The sequence below is a fragment of the Linepithema humile genome, chromosome 5 (genome assembly GCF_040581485.1).
Source record: "Linepithema humile isolate Giens D197 chromosome 5, Lhum_UNIL_v1.0, whole genome shotgun sequence".
In the NCBI taxonomy this organism is placed as follows: domain Eukaryota; kingdom Metazoa; phylum Arthropoda; class Insecta; order Hymenoptera; family Formicidae; genus Linepithema; species Linepithema humile.
Genome location: NC_090132.1, coordinates 24388083 through 24402560, shown reverse-complemented (window position 1 = coordinate 24402560; position 14478 = coordinate 24388083). Strand labels below are relative to the sequence as shown.

Here is a 14478-nt window from a genome sequence, read left to right as displayed (position 1 = left end):
GTTACAACGATCGTAAAAGGGTGGAACAATCGCGCGCTGGTAATTTGCAGTTCAGTTTCGGCGATGTTAACTTTTTATCTCTCATCTCTGGCTGTGACTTCTATTCGAATTTTACGTTACAGTTTGCGCTGGAACGATTCTCCGATCTGTATGTACCAGGAAAAAGTGCTCAATGTCATCGTGTTTAACTGTCGCCGCGTTGTGACAACCGAAACCACGTCGAGTCGAGTTAACTGGAAGTCGGCGTATTAAATATCCCCGAATCTGCAAAGCGGCTGAATCTCGTCAGTCGACTTTCTGCAGCGTCAAAATAAATTTGCAAATGCACGTATGCACCACATTCGCAACCGCTACGTACTATAAGTTACCTAAAGAATAAACAGGATTTGGAAAATATTTTTGAGATTGTTTCGAGAAAGTAAATCTCAATATTTGCACGAGATCGAAAAATATTGCGCTTAAAACAAAGGCGCCGGTCCACAAAATATTGGTACAGCTGCATTGTTAAACGGTGGCCGTGTTTCGAATACGCGTTGAGCGCGAAAAAGTGTTGTATGAATACGCATCGTCTAACAAGAAACGCGAGAGTTACTTCCAAATTTAATCCACTTTACACGCGTATCGGATATTCGTGCATCGCAAAAACGGTATCTATTGCAAATAGCTACATCGCATTACTCGTAATCCCGTTACTGCAATATTGCATTGGTCATAATCCCGATAACGGCGTGATATTTGTAGAACATTGAAAAAGCGTATCGCTCTCGCGTGCACGGTAAAAAAGAGTGATTTTTGTGCAAAAAAAACGGGACTCGCGCGCGCGCGCGAGCACTGTTAATTCACCTACTCTGGAGGACGTATTACCTCCCGCGAATATTGAATAAACGGCGATACAACGGGATCAGAAACAGCGATGTTACGTGTCTACCGATAATTCCCGCGATCCGCTCGAATTAACGCAATAAATTTCTACACGGCTGTAAATAATCACGCGATCGACGCCGAAAATACGTGACGAGCCCGCATAATTATGTCAATCGATCGCGCGATCGTCATTGTGAAAGATGAGATTATTTACTGTGCTTGCAATCGAGACGATATAATCAAAGTATCAAAAGAAAATTCTATTATATATAAATATTGCATATAAATTTAAAAATATAACTCTACATTTGCATTAAAAATTGGCGCTTAATAAATAATAAATTTAGAAACGCGACATAAAATGGAAAATAGATATTGGTATAAATATAGTATAAATATAATATTATATATTCAACGGGAGAGCACAGATTGTATTTCTATATTATATACCGCGATAACAAATAACCGATATTTTTATATGGATAAAGATTATAAATATTTTCTAAACATCTAAGCCACTGTCTCTCGAGTGCTCGAGAGTAATCAGGATGTAGAAACGAAGGTATTTTGCGTATCAATAGTTCGTATAACAACATATCGCGCCGGTATCGTTAGCATTTCTAATTACCATTATTATTCCATCGGAAGAATGGAGAGCGCGCGGGTATAATATTGATCGGCGCGTTGTGCCAGCGGTAAAGCGATCCCTCGCGGAGGCGCACCGGGGCCGCGCGAGTTTCATCGGATTTTATTGCCACGTACGAGCCACGAAGTGTAAACACATCCTTATCATCGCGCTCGCGACGCCGTGATTAAGAAAACTGCGAATGCGCTACCGCACGACGACCGAGAGTACTGTATAGCACGGTCGTAATTGCACGTCTCGCGGTACGAAACGGCCGGAGATCTCGTCCGAAGATACGTCGCTCTTTTAAACAAGTGTTGGTTGCATTCGAGGTCGTGACTATATATACGTTTACACAAGATAGCAATTATTCATATAGCTCATGTTGCATCTTACTTCATCTAATTACTTCCTTAATATATTTTACTTGGTCATTAAATATTCAAATTATTCAAGTTAGCAGCCTCTCCATTTCGAAGGATAGAGAGTTTATCTTTTTGGCTCATAGTTTTAATTGATCCTTTACGAGATCATTTCGTTTAACTTCACTTGCTTTCAATATCCAATTTTTTGTACCAGCAAGTTATCAATGCTGATGGCACTCATATTCCCGCGCTTAAGTACATCGAATATTTCTACCACACGTATCAATCTTTCTACTGTGATCCGTCACGGCGGCGTCGTAAAAAGCATCAATTATTGAGAAAGATATTAATCTCACTCCAAGCGAGAGCACCTCTAAATCGTTTCAATGAAATATTTATACAGAAATTTGCATATATTCTTACTATTCTAGCATGAATATAACGCACACGCGCTATAGTATTCAGATTTAAAAGACATGAAATATTTTAAGTAATTATTTTTCATTTTGAATCAGCAGATCATACTTCGGCGCCATACGCTGCAGCTTAATTTCATATTCGTCTAAATATTTATGACAACACTCGTATCATTGAAATGTTTATCAATACCTATTGCACAAACGCCCGTAGCCGGCGTGCATGAAAATTGCAAGTAGATATTGATTTAAGAGCCATCACTCGAGCCTACACTCACGTGATGCACATACACACCACTCTCTCGGCACAGACTCGGCACCGACTCTCCGATTATTTACGTCGATTACGTCGCGCGAACGCCTCGCGCGCGCATAGCGTCGTTTCGAACGAAGCGCTCGTTTCTCTCTCGGCCGTGGCGACTTTAAAGAGTCACTTTCTTATCGCGTCCATCCTCGCAGACGGAATCCGTTCACATCAGACGTTTAACCACTTGGCTTGGAATTTAATCAGCACAAATCATGTGCGTTTATGTGCGTCTGCCGGATAACATAAAAGCATTAACGTATTATTTTTTCGAAAACATCACGTAATGAAATCATAAATTGTAACATGTGTTTTTTTTTACGATATAATAAGTGATTTTAAATAAATTAGCTGTATACGCAGGCTGCTGTAATGTTGGCAAACCAACTTTATGAATAGCCTTTTGTCTATTTAACAATTTTTTTCATTTCTGCATAATATACATTAATATATAATATACATTAAATTGTCCACAATTTGACCATATTTGTCCATCCATAATTTTTGTTTGTGCACAACTTTTTTTTCTGCAAGATGGGCAAAAGAAAATTATGGGTGGACAAATATGGTCAAATTGTGGACAATAGAATGCCGCATTAGTTTTGTAAAAATTCGAGATATTAGCTACACAGAGCTTGTACATTATGTGATATCTTGATATTTGAAATGATTTGAATCGGAAATGAAAAGCAAGTTTGATTGCGTCAACGTTTCGCAACGCATCGCAAACTCAAATTAACTGACATGAGAAATATTAGTAATCTTTAACTGCATTTATTTTTTATTTACGCAGACGCGTGTGTTTTGCTAATTTTGTTAATTAATCAGGAGATTTATGTCACTCATGCATCGCAAACCGAGTCTTTCTCATAATGCAAATTAAACGGATCTCGGCTTTAAGTGGAAATGAATCCAGCGATACTAATTATCGAGATTGAGATTATCACTATATTGTTTTATCTGACTTATTCTATCTATGATCACACATGCTATATAGCTGAAAAACTGTGGCGCGTGAAAGATACTTTCGACGCGCGATAAGCCTGGCGAGTCGTAGACGTTATTCCCAGGCGAAGTGGTTAAGCCGCCGTTCCGCCGTTTAACAGGCACGACTGATCGATCGGAAAGAGAGAAGCGGCTCGGAGCACATCCCTCGTCTCTACTATCGGGGCCCTTAACCCCTCGGCGAAGGACAAAAGTTTCGCTCGTAAACACGGGCACACGTGGTCCAAGCATGACGAGACGCGTCGAAAAGAGTCGGCAAAGTGTATAGACCGGATTAAACGCCCCCGATAATCGGAGACATGGCACAGCGAAGAGGAAAGGGGGCGGAGAGGGGGATGGTAGTAGGTTGGTAGCCTTCCCCATGCTCTCTATTTCAGCGCGCGCTTCTTTATTTCGCTCCCTTGTTCCCCAACATCGCTCTAGCGATATATAGCCGAGTGATCCTCCTTTGTATATCGATTGAGCGCCGATTTGATTCACCCCTTGCGCGATTTTAATTGCATCGATTTGCTGCGCATAGAAGGCACAGTGTAGTTAACTCATTAAACCTCGTACTGTTTTTCTAACAATGACTGCGACTGGAGTCTATACGGGCCTCTTATTTGCCATTCATAACAATCTTTCTCCGAAATGTCGAGTGGTAGCAGAGGAAAAACATTATGATACAATTATTCTGTTTAATATTTATTCTGAAACATACATATTTTAATATATATAAATTATCGCACATTCCAAAATTGTTGGGAATAAAAATAAATTGTTCGCTCAAGTACACGCTACACTGAAAAATCAGGCAAGATTTAATTCAAATTATTAAAGTTAAAATACAAAATAACAATATTGGCGAGAATATGAGGCTGCCTATTTTCGGAGCAGGCATTGGGTAGGCATTGAAACTTCGAGGCTGCTGTTACACGCCCGAGCTTTTAGTATCCCATCGATTATGCTCTCTCGTGAAACGTCGTAAAACTTCGGGGGAACAACGTAGTAGTCAGTTTTGTTTCTTGAGGCAGGTACGCGAGAAACAGGGTCAGGGGAGAGACCCCATATGCGTCACGGTACAATTCACGGACAAGGTCGTTTTGAATCTAATCTGTCAATCCATTACAATTCATCAATCTGCCGACATACATCTGTGAACACACATGATGCGTAAATGCCAATGTAAATGCCGGTACAAGAAACCTTCTTCTTATTTTAAGAAGCAAAATGGTTCCAGAAGTACTTAACGCAAACGTCTAACGGACTTCCAAAAAGATTCTCAAAGATTTACGACGTTTTTAAGACATTCCCGCTGTCTGGCTCGCTGTTTTATGGTGGCAATAAAATTTTACATCATGTCGAAATAATTGTGTGCGAAAACTTGCATATACATATAAGTAGATCAACGTTTTATTTTTATTGACGTCTATTATTTTTGACAATATTGATTGACAAAAGAACAAATTCACGCTCATGTATACTTACTCGACATTCGACGATTCGAGTACCTGAAATAAGAATCGAGTTTCCGTGAATGTCTAACATAAGCTGCTAAAATTTCTCTCTCGCGACGATAAGTTAAGCAATAACCGAGTCCTCGTGGCCTGACTTATTTAGCGTGACAGCGCTGCACATTGCGGATTTTTAGTCACAGTTATGCGCCTTTCACCGAGCGCAAGCGTCGAGGGCTTCCGTTATAATTACACGGAGTTCGCCGTCGTCGTTATCGTTTCATCGTCGCCGTCGCCGTCGTCGTCGTGCCGCTGTCGCGCGCACGCGTCACCGACAATTAGCCTACGTCGATTCGGTGTATTTCCTCGTTTCGAACTCGCATAGACATCCTTCTATCGCCAACCGGAAATCGCGCGCCGTTAAGTGTCACGCTTTCTGCCGGGAGATTTAACGACTCCGTGACAACGTCGATATTACAAGTGCCGGTATCGATAAAATTCTATCGACAAATATTGCACCGTATTTCGCAACCGCTAGTGTACGTCGCAATCGCTGATCGCTTCTTTTAACCTACTTCTCACCCAGAACGGTTTACCCCACTTAAATCTACGGTCTTAAGAGCGCGATAAAAGTGCGCGTAATTAGGACTGGACGAGGTTCCCTGGGATGGGTTATCCGTCAGCCGGTGGTTTCTGTGGTCGATAAGGGTATCGCATCTTCATCCTCGTCCTCGCCCACCCGCTTGTTGCTTAGACACGCCGGTCACCCACGAAGGTCCTGCAAATGTCGCACGAGAATACACAAGCTCGTCCTCGTTATCGAATTAATTCGATCACCGTAACTATAGTTGAAGCGATAGCACCGCTTGGCTCATTCGATCGCAGTTTAATCATCTTAAGTTTGCAATCAAATCAGGATTTATGCATATATGTTGATAGTTACTAAGCTCCATTGAAGTATTCGAGCAAATTAATTCTGGTGTTTGTAGGATGTTTGCACGGATGCACTCGAGAGTGAAAAAATATTTAGCTAATATTTCTTTCCTTTATCTTTTAATTCTCTGCTTTACTTCTGTCTTGCGCATCCAATATTTTGACATTTGTCTCTTGACAAGTCGTGATAATCAAACGCTTTAAAAATACACATATTTTCTATACAAAACATATTCGAACGAAATGTCCCGCTTTCGTCTATCTACATGTTATCAGCCGCGTCTCGCCTTTTCAGTTCATTATCAGATAACTCCGCTGAGCCCGCGGCTAAAAATGGTCGATTATGCGGTCGAGTGCGAACGCGCCTAACCATCCGTCCTGCCGATATGCCGTGTCGCTACCCTCGTTCACCTCTCGGGCTCTCGCCCTCGCGGGCGGGCCGTCGCACCGTGGCGGAGATCCTAAGAACAACAGACGAAAGGAGTCAAGGTTGTCGTCTCGGCCGTTTTCGCGTCGCCCTCCGTGCGTTTGACCTCCGCGCGGCGCGCGCCGCACGCTGTCGGTGGGCTTCGTTGGTCTTCGATCCCCTACTTTCCTCTCCCTTCTCTCTTTCACCCAACAGCTCTTTCCCGCTTCTCTCCGTTCCGTGCCGCACTCTTCCCCGCCGTGCCGCGCCGGCACGTTGACGAGCCGGCCGTTCGTTCGTTCGTTCGTTCGTCGCTCCTAAGCTCGTATAATAGCGAGCGGAACCGAGTCGATCTCGAAAGGGGAGTTCCACACGGCGAAAAGACATGCACAGAAAACTCCATTACATTTTGTGTGCCATGTGTCCGCATGGTGGTATTATAGCACCTCTTAAGCTGTTTGCTCGAGCACAAACTAATAGCCTATAGCGTTCGATAACTCCGTAAAGAATTAAATAACTGTAATAATGTACTTGAATATCGTTGATTTCTTAAACGCGTGTGATACATCATGTCAATAAGAATTTGGAACTTTACATGTTTTTAAACTAGCATAAGTAAATATTTCTCAATTCTATGTAAGGTTATTCCGTCTACTTTCACGGCTATTCGTCCTCTAAAAGCTTACCGTAATATCAGGGTTTTCTGGTAAAACCACCCACCAGTCTTTTTCTCCTTCGCAAGGTTGCTCTGTAATTATTAAAATTAATCTCGCGAGTATACAGCAATTAGTCAATTTCCACGAATCTTCTCACACTGTTTTCCGCTCGATAGAAAACTTCTACGAAGTATATAGTCGCTATCCGCTTATAAGCGGTAGTAACATCGTAGTCATGAAAATGAAGTTCGAATTAATTGGAGCGGGTTGCTTAGCAGAACTGCAAGTTCGGCGTAATTACTGCGTCAGTAGATGCAGTTCTGAGAGTTCTGTGTTATAATATTATTTCGTAATCAGTAATAACAATATTTTTCATATTAATATCACGTTTCTTTCAGTAACGTGCGACGATAAAATTACGATCTTATCTCGAAAATTGTCCGATTATAGTATTTTCAAAGAAATAATTTTTACTTTTTTTACGTTGCTAGTACAATTTAATTAACGAACTTGAGATAATTAAAATAAAACATTTTTCTTATATCTAATTTTGAAGATAACCGTGACATATTATGCTCGCGTTATGTATATGATGTAAATATTATCTGTGCTTATCTGCTCCGAACCCTCCTATTCGCTCCGTGATTTCGCTTTTAATTCGGCACGAAAGTAGGTTTCTAGGTTAAAGCATGATGATACGTCGAGTAGAGACAACTAGTACGCGCTGCCCTCTAACTCGGCAGAGCTCTAAGAACGTAATCCTCTTGAAAAAGATTTTCCTCCACGGTCGTGAACAGCATTTATACCTATTGATTCCGTTAAAAGATATAGAGTTTTATCGAGCAAAATATTTTGCAGTATTGCGTATAGAAAATTATTAAAGACGGAAGTGAATATGTATACTACATTATTGATCGTTTGTCAAATTTTTAAGTGTTAAATATTTCCCAAATTTCGAATATATTATTATTTTTTTCAATTTGATGGCACGATTTTTTTATATATCAATTATATTTATTAGATAGACAGCTATACATATTGTGTCTAAATAATTGAACATTATATTCCTAATACAAAACTGACTGTGATTTCACAATGCAAATAATATTTACAGTTTTTATCACAACTACAGCACGCGTTGAACGCCTTAAAGTATGTCAACGCGAATCTTAGACTTTCGATTTTCATCGCTCACACGCGAGAATGTAAACCGTAGCGGTAAATCGTGTGTACATGGTAGTTTTACGTGCAATGTTTTTCGTGAAATTTATTATCGTTTCTGCACCAAAGCATCTATTTTATTTAAGAACTTTGCTTTATTTAGGATTACTTGAACGCGAATGCACTGAAGAATTAATATTATGATACCGGAAATCGCGTAATACGTAAATACGCGATAAATATGCGTAAATATACGATACATATAATTTTCCTTGAAAATCGACGCGCGTTGATTGGACCTTTGTAACTTATTATTTCGCTGTCGTTCATTAAACGTCACTTTCTCACAAACAGTTGACACTTGACAGATATTACAGGGTCGGCGGTAAGTCGGCCGACATGCACATTCCTAGATACGGAATGTAAAAGTTAACATGGCCCCATCGAAACCTACGACTTTCACTTTCAGCAAAAGTGTCTGCTCCGCCTTCACCGAGAACATCGGATCGTTACGGCTTTCAGTCGTAGAAACGGCAAGAATTTCGATCGCGACTACTTTATGAGGCTTGAAATATCACCCGAATCCGCGTCTTCTCTAATCACGTGATCTCCATCAAAAAAAGTCATATTTCACGCATGAACGAAAAAAGTCCAATGTCAGCTTTTGATAAGCAAATAAGCGCGCATTTTTCTTCGAACAAAACGGAATTAAAAAAAAACGTATATCTTTCGCAATACTATTTAAAGACCCCCATTTTATTTATTTACTTATTTATTAAATTTTCGAAGGATATGTCACGTGTGCATTGGAACAAGGATACTCGTGATACACGACACGATTGTTAATCCTTAACTGGAGCACCTCAATTTATGTTACGTAACTCGAACCGTTAGATCCCAGAAACCCAAGGGTATATATTCCATTATATCGAAAGCCAAAGAAATATTTCACTAAAGAAATATTCCACAACCTCTTCTATGCGCGCGCCAGAGCATTGCCACCTCGCACGAAAGTAGCTCCCATGTTGAAATCAATCTACGTGACGCTCGAAGAAAGTAGCGCTCGGAACAGCGAAATTCTGTGCAACAGCGATATTTTTTATCATACTCATACGCAACTATCCATGTTTTCGCTGGCCCACATTCTTCTCGTATTATCGAATCAATCAAGATTATTTTAAAGTTTCTATTTTGAATCTTAATGCGGAATTTTAAATTCGGACAAGATCAATTCAAATTACATCAGGTATTAAATCTAGCTCTCTACATGCAGAGAGTAATTTGCAAAATCTTTACTCATAACCCCCACACACTTACAGTATTCATTTTTCTGCAAGAATTTTTGTCTTAAATTTAAAGAAACTTAATATAATAAAAGAAATGTTTTACTATGTGACCACCGGCGTCGCGCGTTGTTGTGGTTAAAAGCCACGATAAACGACAGACAACCGAAAGAGAAAAAAAAAAGACGTAGAAGAGAGAGAGAGAGAGAGAGAGAGAGAGAGAGAGAGAGAGAGAAAGAGAGAGATCTAACTGTACATACGAGTGGACGTTCATCGCGACGAAGAGCGGTGAGGAGAGAGAAAGGCTGGCGGGCAGGCAGGTAGGATAAGAATGTCGGGCAGTGCGCGAGCGCACCGCATCGCACCGGTTGGGAAATGAATTGTGACGCAGCCTGGCATTGAGGAGAGGAGAGAGAGAGAGAGACACGTACGCGGCGTTCTCTAATTTCTCACACGGCCCGATTTCATATAGAGAGGCGGCCGGGCGGCGGCGGTGACGATAGTCGTGACGAGTGAAAAGCCTGCGACAATGTGTTTGCATCACGCTTCATGGCGATTCTATTCTGTGTAGATTTTTCAAGGATGAAACGTCAATTCTTCTTTCGTACGAGTGACGCCGTGTCTTTTCGTGAATAAGTTTTGTTACGAGATTAACAAATTATGGTCTGTTGAACACGATGCGTGAGATAATAGAAAATAACTGATTGATTAATCAATTGAATTTTTTTCTTTCGGTGACATTTCGAACATTGCTAGCTACTGATCTTCATCGGCTGCTAAAATCGAGGACGGTATTAATTTAAATGTCAGACGTAGATTATTAATTGTCACTTATTTCGCGATCGGGTTGCTGCAAAGATGAAAGTTGAGGTGAAACAGCTTGAATAATTTAAATATATAAATTACATTCTCGCATATTTGTACATTCATTACAAATTCAAATTACGAGAACAAAAGACTTTCGCATGCGTTAATAAGTACGTCTGCATGAGAATTACATGCAAGAGCAACTGCAGAAAGAGGCGTTCCTTAGCAAATGCATTTTCCAGCAAATATTCTCGGTTTTGCGGTCGCCGCGACCGGCCACGTTAAACGCTTCCTATCCCCTCGAAAATAACAATGGATACGAAAATACGCGCCGCGTATGCTGCGACAATGGTCGTTATGCTAATACGACGATGGCGCTTCGACGGGGGAAAATTTCGCGCGCAAGATTTATGAGTCCGAGGACGAGCGTGGTTACGTGCCGAATCCGTCGTTTCGTCCGATTGTCGTCACTCGCAGGCAAGTGTAGACAACGAGCACCGACGAGCTTGCGACAAAGAGAACTCCCGGCGAAGTGGTCTTGTAAATTGCAGGTAGCCGAGGGAGTTTGTGACCCCTAGGATAATCCTGCGGTAACGCTGTTGTGATTTGCGATTACTCGAGTGCATTCGATGTCGCCGTTTCGCTGCGAATCGCACAGGAAATGTCGCCGGCTTTAAGGATAAAACCCCGAGAGAAGAATATACTTATTCTTCAATATATGCGTTAAGCCACGAATCTTATACAAAAAAACTAACTAAAATCGCCTAGAATATTTCTTATTTTGTTGATTAATTTCTTTTATGTGAGGCAATATAAATTAATTAATTGCTTTTTCATGTAATTGAACAATCTAGCATTATTGAGTTTTTTTTTCGAGTATTTGTATTCTAAAGACTATTTACATACTTTATACTGTACACTTTAAAACGCAAATTACATAGGCAAATGATTTCTTAATGTTCTTCGGCGAAATGTTATGTATAAGAAGACTAACTTCTCTTAATTGCCTTTAAGTGACTAAAACGATTCATTTAAATCACCTTCAACTGCTGATGTCATCTGCGACAAATATTTCCTGCTTGCGTCAAAGCCAATAGTTCCAAAATGACCTATTTCCACTATCGACACTTTAGTGTATAATTAATTGAAATAGATTTGCCGTTAAATTTGATGTACGGCGAAGTCGTCCACGAAAATCCACTCGCTGGTTAAACGATAATCATCCGCTTCGTTGCAGTCACGAAAGCTGGAATGAAATAGTAGAAAGCAATTCCATTAAATATTTTCTTTCGATGCGCCACGCTTCGATCGCCGCAAGTGCCAATAACTTTTAGTTAAAGTGCAATGACCTCGAAGTTACTAAATTTACTACATTTTATCATCACCTGCATTATGTAACGCACACACTGCGCATATCGATAACGCATCGAGACTTTCCGGGTTGTTTTTATCAAAATTATATTTATTTGCAAAAACTTTCTCTCGAAAATGAAAATACGCAAGAGATTACGAGATTATTTCGACTCCGAGATCCATTATTTAATTTTTATGAAAGTGAATTTTCACATGCGTTTAATTTCTGCTATTAAGCATTCTTAAATATTGATTTAAAAATGTGTTTGGAGATAATTCAATTGAATATTTCAAACAAATTTTTAAAAACCGCGATATTCATATGCGCCACATATGTCAATCGTCAGTATTTACGTTTAAATGAACCGTGAGGAACGGCGGCAGGCTGGGAGGTGGTTTAAAAACCAATGCGAACAAAAGAGAAATATCTGCGACGTGCAGGAAGGAGACCTGACTTATTCAGAAGCGATTGTTTACGACGGAGTAAGCCCACTCAAGGTCTCGCTGCACGTCGGCTTTTATCAGCGGCGCGGACAAGCATTAGCCCGATTAATCCGTGAGTGTCGCGCTACGAGCGTCGCGCTCGAATAAAATATTGAATCATCGCGTTTCTCTCCTTTTTTTTTCTTTTTTTTTTTTTTTTTTTTTAATTTACGTAGCTCCCGCGACGATTCGTGAAATTTCGCCATGCTTTATTTCCAACTGGTCGGGGTAGAAACGACGTTCGGGAACGTTTAGAGACGACGTCAGCGCGTTTTACAAATTAATACGCCTCGGGGGCTCTCCCTCCGTCTCTATCCCGGTTCGCCAGCAGTTGAAACGCCTCGTTTTCCAGCGGTTAGAAGCGCACTTCGGCGCACGTGTAGTCGCACTTATTTATACTCGGTTACTAACGAGCACATCCTATAAAATGGCCTACCGACCCGTCGCGATATTAGCCGCGATGCCGAGCGACAAAACGTGCCACGTCCGCGTTACTCCGCGATGCCGGGTAATAAATGTTCTGTACAGGGGCAAGGGGGGGGGGGAGGCAGGAGGATGCCCCCGTAGACGCTCGTCTGTTATGCGCCTGACAGTGCCTAACTGTGTACTCTCCCACGAATCAATTTAATAAAAACACAGCAACAGTGAAACAAAGTTCAAATTGGATCCTGCTCGAAATAATTACTCGGCCGAGTCGACGTCAACGGCGACGGCGCAATACAAACTTCGTTATTCGGCGCGAACGCGAGCGAGTGAGCGCACGCGGCTTTGAGAAGCAGCCTTTTTTCCTTTCTACCTCGGATAATGGATCGACGCCGCCACCACCGCGGCCGCCGCTGCTCCCCCTTCTTCGCCTCTCCCTCTCCCTCCACTGCGACGCCTGATAAAATTGAACCGGCGGTATTTTGAAAACCCTATCGAATTTTATTCGGTGGGCGACTCGCGCTACGGAATACCGCGCGGGGATAATAGATACGCCGCTCGGCCGATTCAAGTATTGACATTTTTTTTTACTCACATACTGTGATACCCGGTTTTATTGAAGCCTTTCGATGTTAATCGTTCGATATCTCTTTTATCGTGCGAATTTAGTTGTGTTTAATGGAGCTTTATAATAATTGGATAAATACGAGGCAAATAAACGTACTGACGACAAGCAGCTGGTTTAACATTAAAGCTTGGATATTTACGGGCGAAATGAAAAATAGAGGAGTGTAAAACGAAATATTATTATATATATGTAGATAATACGGATATCGAAAAATTGCTTTAGGGTTTATGACGGGGAAAGTCGTCAAGTCCCGTTTGTAAAATTTAATCTGAATGTAATAAACGCAGCGGAGATCAAAAAGAGAGAAAATTATTAATTAAAGTCGACATTTATCGTGGAAGGATACAACATTAGGCATTGAATGTTATCTTGAACGATTTATTTTAATCCGAGTAGCGTACATTCCGGATTTACGTGATTTCACCTTGACAGAAGAGATCCGACGTATAATCCTAGCGAGGACGTTTATTACGCGACTATCAAGTCAATGTGACAAAATTCTTGAAGTAAATGCGGAACGAATCGCCGCTGCGGCTGTGAAACAAATTTCCGTGTTTTATTGCCCGAACCATATGTTTCTTGTTTCTTGAGCAGGCATGGGCAAACACGACGACGACGGTATAAATAACCTGACTACGGGTGTTTCGCCTAAAAAGTGGATTTATTTCGAGCGGAGCGGAGTTAACGGTAACATCGTCGAGCCGCGTCGAGTAGTATACTCGCTGTCCGGGACTCTAGCTAATAATTACTTACTTAAACATTACCTGTCTCGACGCACAACTAAAACCGGTGAATCAGACACGCCGTCCAATTTACGGTGCAAATTACGACTATTAACGACCCGCACCTCTCGTCGCTTATACCGCGCTTTCTTGGTCTCTCCCCTTCGTGCGCCACGTCTGTCCTCATGATAATCCTTTCTTAAATAAACACGCGGCTATTTCCGGTATTTAAGACGTAAAGTGGCGCTGTCGGCGATCCGCACCCGTCCAGCAGCTTTAATACGTACAAATTATAATATAGATTTAAGGAAAGATTGAGAACGGCCGCGATATCGCCTTATTATTGTTGCGTTGACCAATCGCATCGCTCGTGAAATCAGCGGCGCGTCTAATATATGTTTTTGCATTCGCGACACGGATCTCTTTCCAACCTGGCATTATTTGCACGCCGCATTATTACCTAAGATAACTAACATTGCGCCGAGAATGGAGTTGGTAATTATCTCGATGCGCGGCGTTACCGGTAATAACAAAAATGCATAAAATCACTGAGGAACCTTGATTATCGATACATTCGTTATTAAGTAAACGGTGTTTTATCACGATATGCG

General features: G+C 41.2%; 2 protein-coding genes across 3 annotated transcripts in view; one reads left to right on the top strand and one right to left on the bottom strand.

The window, feature by feature from the left end:
- The window catches only part of LOC105675117 (uncharacterized), a 109603-nt gene that overhangs the window by 17022 nt on the left and 78103 nt on the right, over nt 1-14478 (top strand). The window lies entirely within an intron of this gene.
- Nucleotides 4331-14478, bottom strand: part of east (enhanced adult sensory threshold) — a 105870-nt gene continuing 95722 nt past the window's right edge. Inside the window, exon 8 of the mRNA XM_067354833.1 lies at nt 4331-5790. The gene's annotated coding sequence lies outside the window, so the exon portion shown is untranslated. The remainder of the gene's footprint in view (nt 5791-14478) is intronic.